Source organism: Coffea arabica, chromosome 10e (genome assembly GCF_036785885.1).
Source record: "Coffea arabica cultivar ET-39 chromosome 10e, Coffea Arabica ET-39 HiFi, whole genome shotgun sequence".
NCBI lineage: Eukaryota > Viridiplantae > Streptophyta > Magnoliopsida > Gentianales > Rubiaceae > Coffea > Coffea arabica.
In genome coordinates, this window is record NC_092328.1 from 42,481,141 (window position 1) to 42,493,772 (window position 12,632).

Sequence of the window (12,632 nt, forward strand, 5' to 3'; positions counted from 1 at the left end):
GCGTCATGGAAGATGTTGTGCGACCCAAACGGCATGACAATACCAGCAAACATCCAAATAGCCAAAATGAGATAGCATTTTACTTGGTCATTTTTTGAAACATTTTACAATGATCATTTTTGGAGCCAGCTATTTTACAATGGCCTTTTTTTACAACAGCCTTTTTTTACAACGGCTATATTTTAGCAACGGATAATTTATTTTACTTCCTATAAACACATAAAGTAATTTTTTATTTCACCTCACAATCTTCTACTCCATTATCTCTGCTACTCCCTTATTCATTATTTTCAATCTCTTTACATAATTTTATAAATTTCAGTATTTTATCATTATGGATGAGAATCTTAATAGTTTTAGAAATATGTTAAATAGTCCAAATATAGAAAATTCATCCGCTTCACAAAATCAAAACCACCAAAATTTCCAAAATTCACAAGATTTGCCAAATTATGCATTTTCAATTTCAAATTACCCAAATTTACCCAATCCACCACATTTTCCATATCAAATTTTCATGTATCCGTCACTTAATTATTTTAATCCTTCTATGGGAAATCACTATACACCGGGGTATTATAACCTTGGTATGGGTTGTGAAGGCTCAACGACTCCGTTGGAGATAAGGAAGGATTTTGATTTCGCCGGTCAACAAGATAATGCAACACCAATGGAGTCAATTTCAGATTCTCAATTTCCGTCGTATTCAACACAACATGAGGTAGAAAATATAAATCTCACAAATGAGGCGGTGGAAAAACCTGACGGTAAACGTGTTCCATGGAGTTTGGATGATGACAAGATGCTTGCAAATGCTTGGCTTACAATTTCAAATTGCAGCATTGTGGGTAACTCTCAAAATGAAGAGAGTTTTTGGAAACGAGTCGTCGACTACTTCAATGAGAATCGAAAATCTGGACCACCACGAAAATATAAAGCAGTGAAATCACATTGACATTGGTTGAGTCGGATGGTTAATGAGTTCAACCAATATTACAACAGATTGGTCGGCGAACATCATAGCGGGTGGAATGATGACCAGATCAAGCAACACGCACGTGAGCTATTTCATCATAATAATAACAAGCATTTTTTACATGAACATGTGTGGGTGTTGTTGAAAAATGATCCGAAGTGGAAGGTAAATGCTCCTATGCAGCTTTCTTCAAAAAAGATAAGGACTAATAAAAACAGGGCATACACTTCTTCATCCAATGCGGATTCAAATTTTGACATCGATGATAATGAAGCAAGCGAAGTTCGCCCACCTGGTAAAAAAGCATCAAAGAAGGGAAAGAGAAAGGCAAAATCAAAGGTGAATAAGGAAAATGTAAGTGGGGAATTTGATTAAATCCAAAAAATGCTGATGCAGCAAAAAGAAGAAAAATTGCAGGCTATGGAAAACTTGGCAAATAAGTTAGAAAGTTATAATTTTCGAAATGATTACGAAATCTTACTCAAGGATACCACGGCATGATCGATCAACAGCTTTGAATTCATGAGCAAATGTGCTCCATCCGAAAAGCCAAATATAATATTTCTTAGTCAATTTTTAATTTTATTTTACTATATGTAATTGTTAAATTTATATTTGAGTTTTTAATAGTTTATTTGTAATATTACTTATAATTTCATGTCATTTATGTTATTTGGAAATAAAATTTTAAATTTCACCATTTTAATTTTATTATGAAAATTAGCCGTTACAAAAATAGTCGTCAGAAAACTAGCCATTGGAAAATTAGCTGTTGGAAAAATAGCCATTGGAAAACTAGCCGTTATAACACTAGCACTATATATGTATTGGCAAGACGCAATACATTGCCATCAAATACTCAACACACTCAAAAAATGTCTCAATATCCTAATATCTCTCTTATAGAAGAAATTAAAAAGTTTTTAGCAATGATATGATGGATGACACTGATGATCAAATTATGAAGATGTTGGAGCAATGGCAAATGCAACATACATCTTCACGTCATAACATCCATCCACACAGTCGAAGATATTACAATCAAGAGCGTGGTGTCGGACATGTTCGACTTTTTAATGACTATTTCACCGACGAGCCAGTGTATCCTTCACATATATTTCGCCGATGATTTCGAATGAGAAGGGAATTGTGTGACGCCCCGAAAGAATGAGTGTGAGAACCCGAAAATTTTTTTAATTTTCTAGGGTTTATTTTATTTAATCGCCCGACTTTTCTACATTTTCTTTATTAGAAAAATTCCCCAGATAAAGTTTATGAGCAAAGATAGTTTTAAAATGATTTTTCTAGTATCGGTTAGCTTTTGAGAAATTAAGAGCGTATTTTGAACATGGGACCCGCAAGTGCGGTAAATGCATTATATTTTTGACAACTTGTTGGAATTTTGTATTAAGTGATATTATTTTACAAAGTATTAAGATATTTGTATTGGAGAGACAAAAAGATAAGTTTTAAACCAAAAAGGTGACAAGTGTCATCTTGTGATTTAATCTTGGACTTTGACCATTATTTCTTACCTTTACTAATACTCAATTTTGACCCAAAAATCATCCTATTTCTATGCTTCATGGCCGGCTCTCTCTCAAAGGAAAAGAAGAAAAATCTCTCAACTTTCTAGCTTCTCATCTCACTCAATCTTCAATTCTAACCGATTAAACTTGAATTACTCCATAAAACCTCTTAGTTTGGTGGAGTTGAGCTTGGTTGTGAAGTTGTTTGGAAAGTTAAGGTGACTAGTTGCTCTATCTCTTGTATTGCTAAGGTGAGTTGTGAAGAACCACTTTCCTTCCTCTAATGATGTTCAATTCATGATTGGTGGTGGTATAAGATGCACTTTTATGGATTATATCTTGGTTTTGGTTGAATTGGTGAAGTTTTATAATTATTGGGGATTTTTCTGTTTTCATATGGATATGATTGTGTGGTTATATATGATGATTGGAAATGATATTTAAGAACTCTATGAGGTGGAAAAAGTGGTTAATTGCAAACAATTTCTGTTTTGGAAGAAATTTTGGAAAGTTAGGGTTATGATGAATACATTCTGCCCGAATTTTTAGCTCCTAGTTAGAGGTCGAATTGGCCTTGGCTTAAAATATGAAAGTTGTAGGGAATGATATTTTAGAGATTCCTACAAAATTTCAGGTCAATCGGAGTAGCGTAGAATGAGAAAAGTTGAAATTACTATTGCTGTTCTGGTTTTACCCGAATGTAAGAATTGCGCCTGTAATTGGTTGTTTTGGCTGGAATTGCTTCCGAATTGGTTGTTGAGGTCTTCTGATGAAATATATCCCTGTTTCTTATCTTTCGGTTGGCTTTGGAATTTCTGGATTTGGACTTAGGTAGCCTGATATATGATGTTTCCGCTAGAATGCGTTCTGTGAATCTGTTTTTGCGGTTCTGGTGTAGTATCTTGCATTTTTGACCTGGTTACACTCGAAACTGGGTTGAGTGACCTTCTGAAATATTGTAGCCCTATCTCTTAGCTTCGAAACGGTGGTCTTTCACCTTCATCCGATAATCGTACCGCCTTTGGTACCATTACCGCAAAATGACGTCAAAACTGTTTTTCTGGTTTTGAGCTTAACTTTCATTTCCGGACTTTTCCCTAACTTGACTTGTACTAGGACTACTTGGAGCTTGATGAATGGCTATTGGATGAACTTGTTGTTGTGTGTGTGTACCTTTGGGTTGGAATGAGGAAATCATGAAATCATGATGGCTGGAAAAGTTAGCAAATTCAGGGGAAGTGCTGTCCGAACTTTGAAGGGATTTGTTTGCATTGAGTTTGTGACTTGGATTTGAGTAAGGCAATGTTATATGATGGATGATTTCTGAGCCGTGGAGGTGAGTGACCTCAAACTATTTCTAAATTTATTTATGAACCGTTTCCTGCATTATTTACTTTTGAACTGTTTCCAAAGTTACTTTTGAACTGTTTTCTTGCATATCATGCGTGCTTATATGAGAGTGTTCCTTGTTTGATATATTTCCTTGACTTATTGGCTTGTTATTATGGATTGATAATGTGTTAAGTGCTTTCAATGATTGTTAAAACGAGTTTTTTGGGCGAGTGTGTACTTTATCGCACTCGACCTAAATAAATGTGAAATTTTCATAATTAATGATTAAATGCTACTTGCGCATGAATGTAAGCCTTTTGGGATGAACTGGCCATTGCCCCTTGTTACCGGTCGTCTCGAGTCAGAAGCGGACTCGATCGGGCGATTAGGGACCTGGGTGAACGTTTGGTATACTCGAGTATTATCTTGAAGTCTGGTGGAGCCCGGCCACTGGCTGGGAAGGGGGTGAATGAAATGAATGATTAAATGAAGCGAGGGTTTATTTACAAAATGAAATTTTCAAATAATTGGAGGAATAAGGGGAAATGGCAGGAGAACAAAGCGAGTGTCACAGCCCCACCTCCCCCTAAGGCGAACCAGAGGGTTCGGCGGGCCGCCTACCCAACTCTCGCCGGGACTCAGTCGTTCACTACATTCCTCAAATGAATTACAATACAAATCTCAAATATAAATCAAAGGTTCCCAAACTTTACATATCATAAGCGAAGCGTCCACGCTTCCACTGCGCCACTCTGATCCTTGATACCAACTATTATACAGGAGGAAGTCCAAATCTTGACTATAGACTATTACACAACCAACCAATTCTAAACGTTCAATACAATCCCGATATGAATGATTACACAAAAGGAATCCAAATGCAGAAATTCCAAAGGCATATGATAGCTAGGCCATCAAGCTACATTTCATCAGAAGACACCAACATCCAAATCCAAAGCAATTCCAGTCAAAACAGACGATTACAAGCGCAGTTCGCACATTCTGATCAACCCAGAACAGCAACAGTAAAATCGACATATCTCATTCTACACTATTTCAATTGCCCTGAAATTTTACAGGCACCTCAAACACATCAATACCTACAACTTTCATGTTTTAACCAAAGGCCAATTCGGCCTCTAACCATATGATACAAAACCGGACAGAAAGGGGGTTATGAAACCCTAACTTTTCACATTTCCTTCCAAATCCAAAATTGGTTGGAATTTCCAATCATTTATACCTACTAGAGTCATTAACCATCAATTCCCATCATCAAAGATATCCATAACATCACATTCATATTAAACCAGAAAATTCCTCAATAAATTGAAAACTTCACCATCAATTCCTTCAACCCATGAAATACTCCACAAAATAACACACATGGCCACCACAAACCATTAATTAACCAATACTAGAACAAAAGTAACTTGTATATTCAACTCACCTCAAATTCAAGAGAGCTACCAACTTAGAGCTTCCCTTCAAAAACCAATCCATCCAAAGCTTTAAACCACCATAGAGAGCACTTGTGTGAAATATTTGCCAAAACCACCGATTAAAACTCAAGATTCAAAGAAGGAAATCAAAGGAAAGAAATGGAGTTTTTCTTTTCTCTCAAAGCTCACGGAAGAACCAGGGAAGAAATGAGATATTTTGGGTGCAAAAGTGGAATAAAAAGGGAGGAAACAGCCGGTCAAAGCTCATGACCGACTCTGCCACGTCAGAATCCGGCCGGAATCTGGCCGGATTTCCGGCCGGATTCTTGGCCGGATTCAAGGCAGTGGCCAATTCAATTTTTTTTTCAAAACTGCAAGGCAACCCGGCCAGCTATCTGGCCAGAAACTGGCCGGATTTCCGGCCGGATTTGGCCCCTGTCGTTTTTCAAAACTTTTCTTTTCTTTTCCAAGTTGAAAAGCTGTGCCACTCCGCTCGAACAACAACGATATATATAAAATGAAAACCCTCCTTCATACGGGGCGTCACAACGAGCGCGCGAATATTTGGCTCCATGTGGGCCCGTATCCTTTTAATGCATGTTACCATCGCTTTCCATTGTAAATGTTTCTTAAATTATTGATACTCCATCATTGATTTATGACATCATTGAAATGAACTATTGTTAAACCGATTTGATTACTGATTTTACTGGTTACTCGCTGAGCTTCTAGCTCACCCCAAAAATATTTTATTCCCCTCCACAGGGCTCGTGGCGAAGGAAGGCTTGTTGTGATTTTATTGTTGTTGAATTCCTCTTGTGTAATAATTGGGATCATGGATCAGAGTGGCGCAGTGGAAGCATGGACGCTTCGCTTTTGATATGTAATTATTTATTGGAGAATTTGATGTAATATTTGAGTTTTATCTTGTAATTTGTTTGAGAACTGTAGTGAGCGACTGAGTCCCGGCGAGAGTTGGGCAGGCGGCCCGCCGAACCCTCTGGTTCGCCCTAGGGGGAGGTGGGGCTGTCACAAATTGTTCCTTCAAATTGTGGAGTCAATGACAAATCATTCAGAGTTTTTTCAAATGAGGGTCGATGCAGCCGCCAAAAGAGGACTTTCTCTACTTCAAAAAACCACAGCAGCTATCCGACAGTTAGCATATGGAGCACTTGCTGACCAGTTGGACAAGTACATAAGGATGGGTAAATCCACTGCAATCGAATGTTCGTCACAATTTTGTCGGTGCGTGATCGATATTTATGGGGCACAATACTTGAGAAGGCCTAATACTAATAACGTTGAACGTTTACTTCAATTGCATTCTGAGCGCCATGGTTTCCCCGGAATGCTTGGTAGCATTGACTATATGCATTGGCAATGGAAGAATTGTCCCCCGTGGCATGGAAAGGTCAATTTACTCGAGGTGATCAAGGATCTCCCACAATAATGCTAGAAGCAGTTGCATTAGCAGATTTGTGGATATGGCATGCATTTTTTGGCGTTGCGGGGTCTAACAATGACATTAATGTACTCAATCAATCTCCACTATTTAACGACGTATTACACGGATATGCTCCTGATATTCAATTTATGGTAAACGGAACACAATACAACAAAGGGTATTGTCTAGCAGATGGCATATATCCAGAATGGGCAACATTTGTTAAAAGTTTTACTTCTCCTAAAGATCCAAAAAGGATCAAATTTAAGCAAATGCAGGAGGTTGCAAGAAAAGACGTCGACCGAGCTTTTGGAGTGCTCCAATCTCGTTGGGCAATTGTACGTGGCCCAGCTCGGTTTTGGCATGGAGATAAATTGAAAGATACAATGTACACATGCATCATATTTCATTATATGATTGTCGAGGATGAGGGAGTTGCAATAAGAAACTGGGATGATGATGATGAAGAACCAACGATCCCTGTGACTCAAGGTTTAGTCGAAAATTTTCACCATTATTTTCAAAGGAATGCGGAACTACGTGATCGGGAAGTACATCATCAACTTCGGTCGGATTTGGTCGAGCATATTTGGGAACGATTCGGAGGCAATAATAATGAAAATTAGTATTCGTTATATTATTATTTGTATTTTATTTAATTTTAATATTATGTCATGGAGTTAAATTCAGTAGATAGGGTATTATTAATTAATAATGGATTATTATTATATTTTCACGTTTGAGGTGTCACGTCAATAATTTATTTTTAAAAATAACCGTTTTTAAAATAATAAATTTATTTATTTATGGGTTATGAGTTGTGCATTATTAAAATAAAAGAAGGGAGAGAGTATAATAAAAGAGGAAGTAGTGGAATGCTGATATGGCATGTGGACCCATGCTATTATACTCTGTAAGTGTAATCCATTGTGGATGAGAGTGTAATAAAAAAAAGGAGATAGTGGAATGCTGATGTGGGATAGTGGAATGCTGATGTGGCATGTAGATTACACCCTGAAGAGTGTAAACCATTGTGGATGCTCTAATGATAGAGATTGCTATGTCAAAGTTCAAGAATAAAGAAATATGACACAAAAATTAAAAAGTAAAGTGATAAATTCATTAATATAGTGTACTTAATTCCCTAAGAGAATTGTAAATTATAACTACTAAATTGTTGTAAGAGCCCGGTGCAACCCAATGAGTACAAACAAATTCACAATGATGCACAAAGATATATCAAATTTAAGCACAATAAAGAAAACTTAATTAAAGAGAAAAGATAAGAAATGCAAACCAAATATCAAACCAATAGCCTCTTCAATTGATGGCGATGCTAACCAAGATGTACAAGTGAAGGCTCACTCCTTCCTCACCCCAAATACTCTTTGGTTGAGCCAAGGAGTTTTACAACTATTCTAGTTAATCCTCAACAACCTACACTTGAAAGATCACTCACCCAATTAAGAACTATTTTATACAAATGAGGCAACCTTCACCAAGGTTTTACCACTCCAAGTGATTGGTTCACCTTCACCAAGGTTTTACTACTCCAAGAGAGTAACCTTCACTTGAGCAACCTCACAACCCAACTTCCCCAACCCCTTATACAACCAACAAAGAATCTTTCTACTCAAAAATCTCACTTGTAAGCTTGTATTTTGTGTTGGCAAAAGTCTTTTGTCTTCTTGTGCTTTGGGGTTTTTATAGAAGGTGAGAAATGGCTCCAAAAGACTCTCCAACGGTCAAATATTAATTGCTGTCAAAACTAGCCGTTGGCCTGTCGGACGTCCGACAGGTGCCTGTCAGACGTCCGAACCACCTGTCGGACGTCCGAACCCTGCGTCCGAACGTAGGCAGAGAGTCATCAAATCTTTGCGAAATTTCTCGGACGTCCGATGCGATCGATGTGCGTCCGAGGCGTGCGTCCGATCCTTCCGGACGTCCGATGCTTCCTCACGAGCGTCCGACAGAGTTTCCTTCTTGATGTTCTTCATCCTTTCGGACGTCCGATAGTTTCCTTTTGGCCTTCCGACATGAGTGACCTGATTTTGCTTCTTCATTTGGTTGGTTTTCTTTCCTTGACACCATTGAACCTGATTCTAACAAATTTCTCACATAAAAACATTAGACCAAATCTACATTTTGGTTTGTTAATCATCAAAACCAAGGATTGATCGACCAAGGTCAACAATCTCCCCCTTTTTGATGATGACAAACAAAATGAAGATTTCTTTTATCAAATAAGTTCAAATAAAGCTCCCCCTTAGAAAGTGCCAACATGCAAAGAAATTTCAATAAATCCTAAATTGTTAGTCCCACAGACAACCAAGAGGGGGGTGAATTGGTTTGATTAAAATCTTAACCAAGTTTATGCACTTTTTCGTTAATGAAAATTTACCTTCCTTTTTAGTAATGATCAACCAAGTAGATAAGAAGACAATAGCAATATTGATCAGAGAAGCAAGTATAGATAAGCAATGAATATTTTATTAAACAGAAATGTAAAATAGAGAGACAAACCAAGTGTCTACCAAGCTTAACCCAAACTTGAAGACCAAACACTAGGAAGAGCAACTTCTCTTTGATGAACGAAGATCAACTAGATGTACAATGGAGGGAGTACTTCCTCCTTGCCCTAAGCCTCACTTAGTCAAGCTAGGAAGTTTTACAATCACTCAGAAAACCCTCAACAAAGCTACACTAAAGATCCTTTCAACCACAAAAGAAATGCTCAACAGAAATTCACACCACTTTAAAACAAATCTGCTTTGGAGACTATTTTCTAGCTAAAATATCTCACTAGATCTTGTAAACAAAGTGTGCAAAAGTCTTTTGTCTTCTTGTGCTTTGGGATTTTTATAGAAGGTGAGAAATGGCTCCAAAAGACTCTCCAACGGTCAAATATTAATTGCTGTCAAAACTAGCCGTTGGCCTGTCGGACGTCCGACAGGTGCCTGTCAGACGTCCGAACCACCTGTCGGACGTCCGAACCCTGCGTCCGAACGTAGGCAGAGAGTCATCAAATCTTTGCGAAATTTCTCGGACGTCCGATGCGATCGATGTGCGTCCGAGGCGTGCGTCCGATCCTTCCGGACGTCCGATGCTTCCTCACGAGCGTCCGACAGAGTTTCCTTCTTGATGTTCTTCATCCTTTCGGACGTCCGATAGTTTCCTTTTGGCCGTCCGACATGAGTGACCTGATTTTGCTTCTTCATTTGGTTGGTTTTCTTTCCTTGACACCATTGAACCTGATTCTAACAAATTTCTCACATAAAAACATTAGACCAAATCTACATTTTGGTTTGTTAATCATCAAAACCAAGGATTGATCGACCAAGGTCAACAATTGTAACATTTATGTTATATTGTTTCTATTTTTTTTATAATATTTGCATATTGCTATTACCTTCTTGTATATTCCCTAAGGAAACATGAGAGTAGTATATTAATTATACCGGGCAAGATTAGTATTACCATATGATAGGTAGAAATTTCTAAGCTTAAATGATACATTTTACATATTTAAGTTGAAATTAAAATGTTATAATGGAAAATTTTTTATATTTTCTTGTAAGATTTGAATCTATTTCCAATTTTAATTGATATATTATAGTTCTCAAATGTTTATATTAGGTAGGATTAGTGCATTTAAGTATAATTATTATATGATAGATAAGAAATTTTCAATTTAAGTGATTTAATTATGGTAGTATTTATTCAAATATGGAAAAGAATTTATTACAAATAAAATAATTCAAAATTATAGAAAAATAGAATGATGAGTTGGAGGCTCAATGGATGCTCAGATTGAAAAGTTGTCTTCAAATATATATATATATATGTGTGTGTGTGTGTGTGTGTGTGTGTGTGTGTTTATATACATACATATATATATATATATATATGCGTGTGTGTGTATTTGATAGTATGTCTTATTTTTTATATTTGATAAGTTGTTTTCATTTTATTGTTACCAATTTGACGGGTTTCAAATATTATTTCTCAGTAGCAATAATCATTTATAAGTTTGGTAATATGTTAATATGTTAAATATTAGATAAAGGGCTACATGATAAGTATGCAATTTGAAATTGTGTCAGTATATTGGATGTTGTTAATATTTTTAAAATGTAACTAACTGATACTTGCGTACACTGTAAGACCCAAAGATTGAAAGTTGTTTATTTAATTAAAATAAATAAAAAACATAAGAAAAAGAAGATGGGGAGTTGATAGCTCTTTAAGGGGTCTACACTAAAAACCCCTTTTTACATACATATAAACTAGCATTAGCACGGGTTTATATCTAAGATAATAATAATAATAATAATAAATTATTTATAATAGTTACATAGAAAAATATTAAAAACTCAAAAGAGTACTATTTGATTATCTAATATGTATCATGTTTATGTATCTTACCTAAAAACTTAAAGTATATTAAAAACTAGTGGGAATACCCGTGCTATGCACGGTGCTGACATTATTGGAAAAAAATTAAAATGGCGAACAAATAAAGGTGAAAAAATTTTACCAATAAAATTAAAATATAATATCTGTTTAACAATAGTTTGAAATATAATAGAATGTATATATCATTCAAGAACCGTCTTTTTTCGGTTGTATGAGAATTTTTTTTATCATTGTATGAGAATTGTTAACAAAAAAATACAATAGTTAATATAGAATAGCATCAATAGAATTTAATACAATTGTGTTGTAATCAAATGAAAAATACGCACCAATTGAATTGTTATTAGCACCCATAGTTAATGAAGTAATCCTTATATAAAAATATTTTGGTACATGTAGTAATTGGTAATCTATAAAATAAAATAAATTGCTAATCTATAAAATTGCTAAGTTGTCTATAAATAGCATCAATAGAATGTAATACAATTGTATTGTAATCGAACAATTGTAATACAATTGTATTGTAATCGAACAAATAGTTGATTTAGCAAGATAGTGCAGCCAAAAAGTGTGTATGTAAGATGAGTATGACGATATAAGAAGCTGTATATTTACCATGATCACGCAAAATCATTGGTGATGTGGATGCCTGGCGATCTTGAGGGCAGTTAGATTTTTCATTTATTTGATCTAGAAATAAAATATATATTAAATTAAAAATCAATAGTTTATGTATTTATTTTATGTGTAAATAGTGATACATTGTATGAGAACTGTTAACAAAAAAAATACAATAATTAATATAGAAATAGCATCAATAGAATTTAATAGAATTGCATTGTAATCAAATGAAAACAATTACAGAGAAGTGGTTACCTGAACTAAGGAATGCAATTTTAAATGCTCAAAAGTGCCTTGACGATTGCACATATGTCAGGGGCTTGGTGAGTTTTTTGCTCCTCTTGAATCATTTTTTTTTCTAATTGTAATATATTACTTGCAGATGTTAAGTAGGACTTGGCTCTAAACTTTCATTTAAGTACTTTAAGCAATGAACTATTTATTCCATGAATTGAATTGTGTTGTTGCTAGATAGATGAATCACGTAGTTGTAATTGTCATTGTTGATAAAGAAAAGAAAAGCTAGAATGCAATTTTGCCAAAAGGATTTCTGACGAAATTAAAAATTAATCCAATTTTAATAATGGGCGTATAGTGCCTTAGTTATTAGTAGTATCTGAATTATTTTTCTCCAATTATAAACCATTTTTAATTATCAAAAAATCTTTTTTTTTATTTCATGCACGATCATTTTTGGAATAAAATTATGTAAATAACTATCGTAACACCTATTTTATGTGATAAATGTGCAATAAAAAATAATTAAAAAAATTTCAGTAATACAAACAAATAAATTTTTATAATATACAATTTATGTTAGAAATAGTATAACCCTCGATCATGAACCTATACCATCCACAATTATATAAGCA

At 35.2% G+C, this 12,632-nt stretch overlaps 1 pseudogene; it reads left to right on the top strand.

The window, feature by feature from the left end:
* The first annotated feature begins 970 nt into the window (after window positions 1-970).
* Window positions 971-7,349, top strand: LOC113711489 (uncharacterized; annotated as a pseudogene).
* The last annotated feature ends 5,283 nt before the right edge of the window (window positions 7,350-12,632 follow it).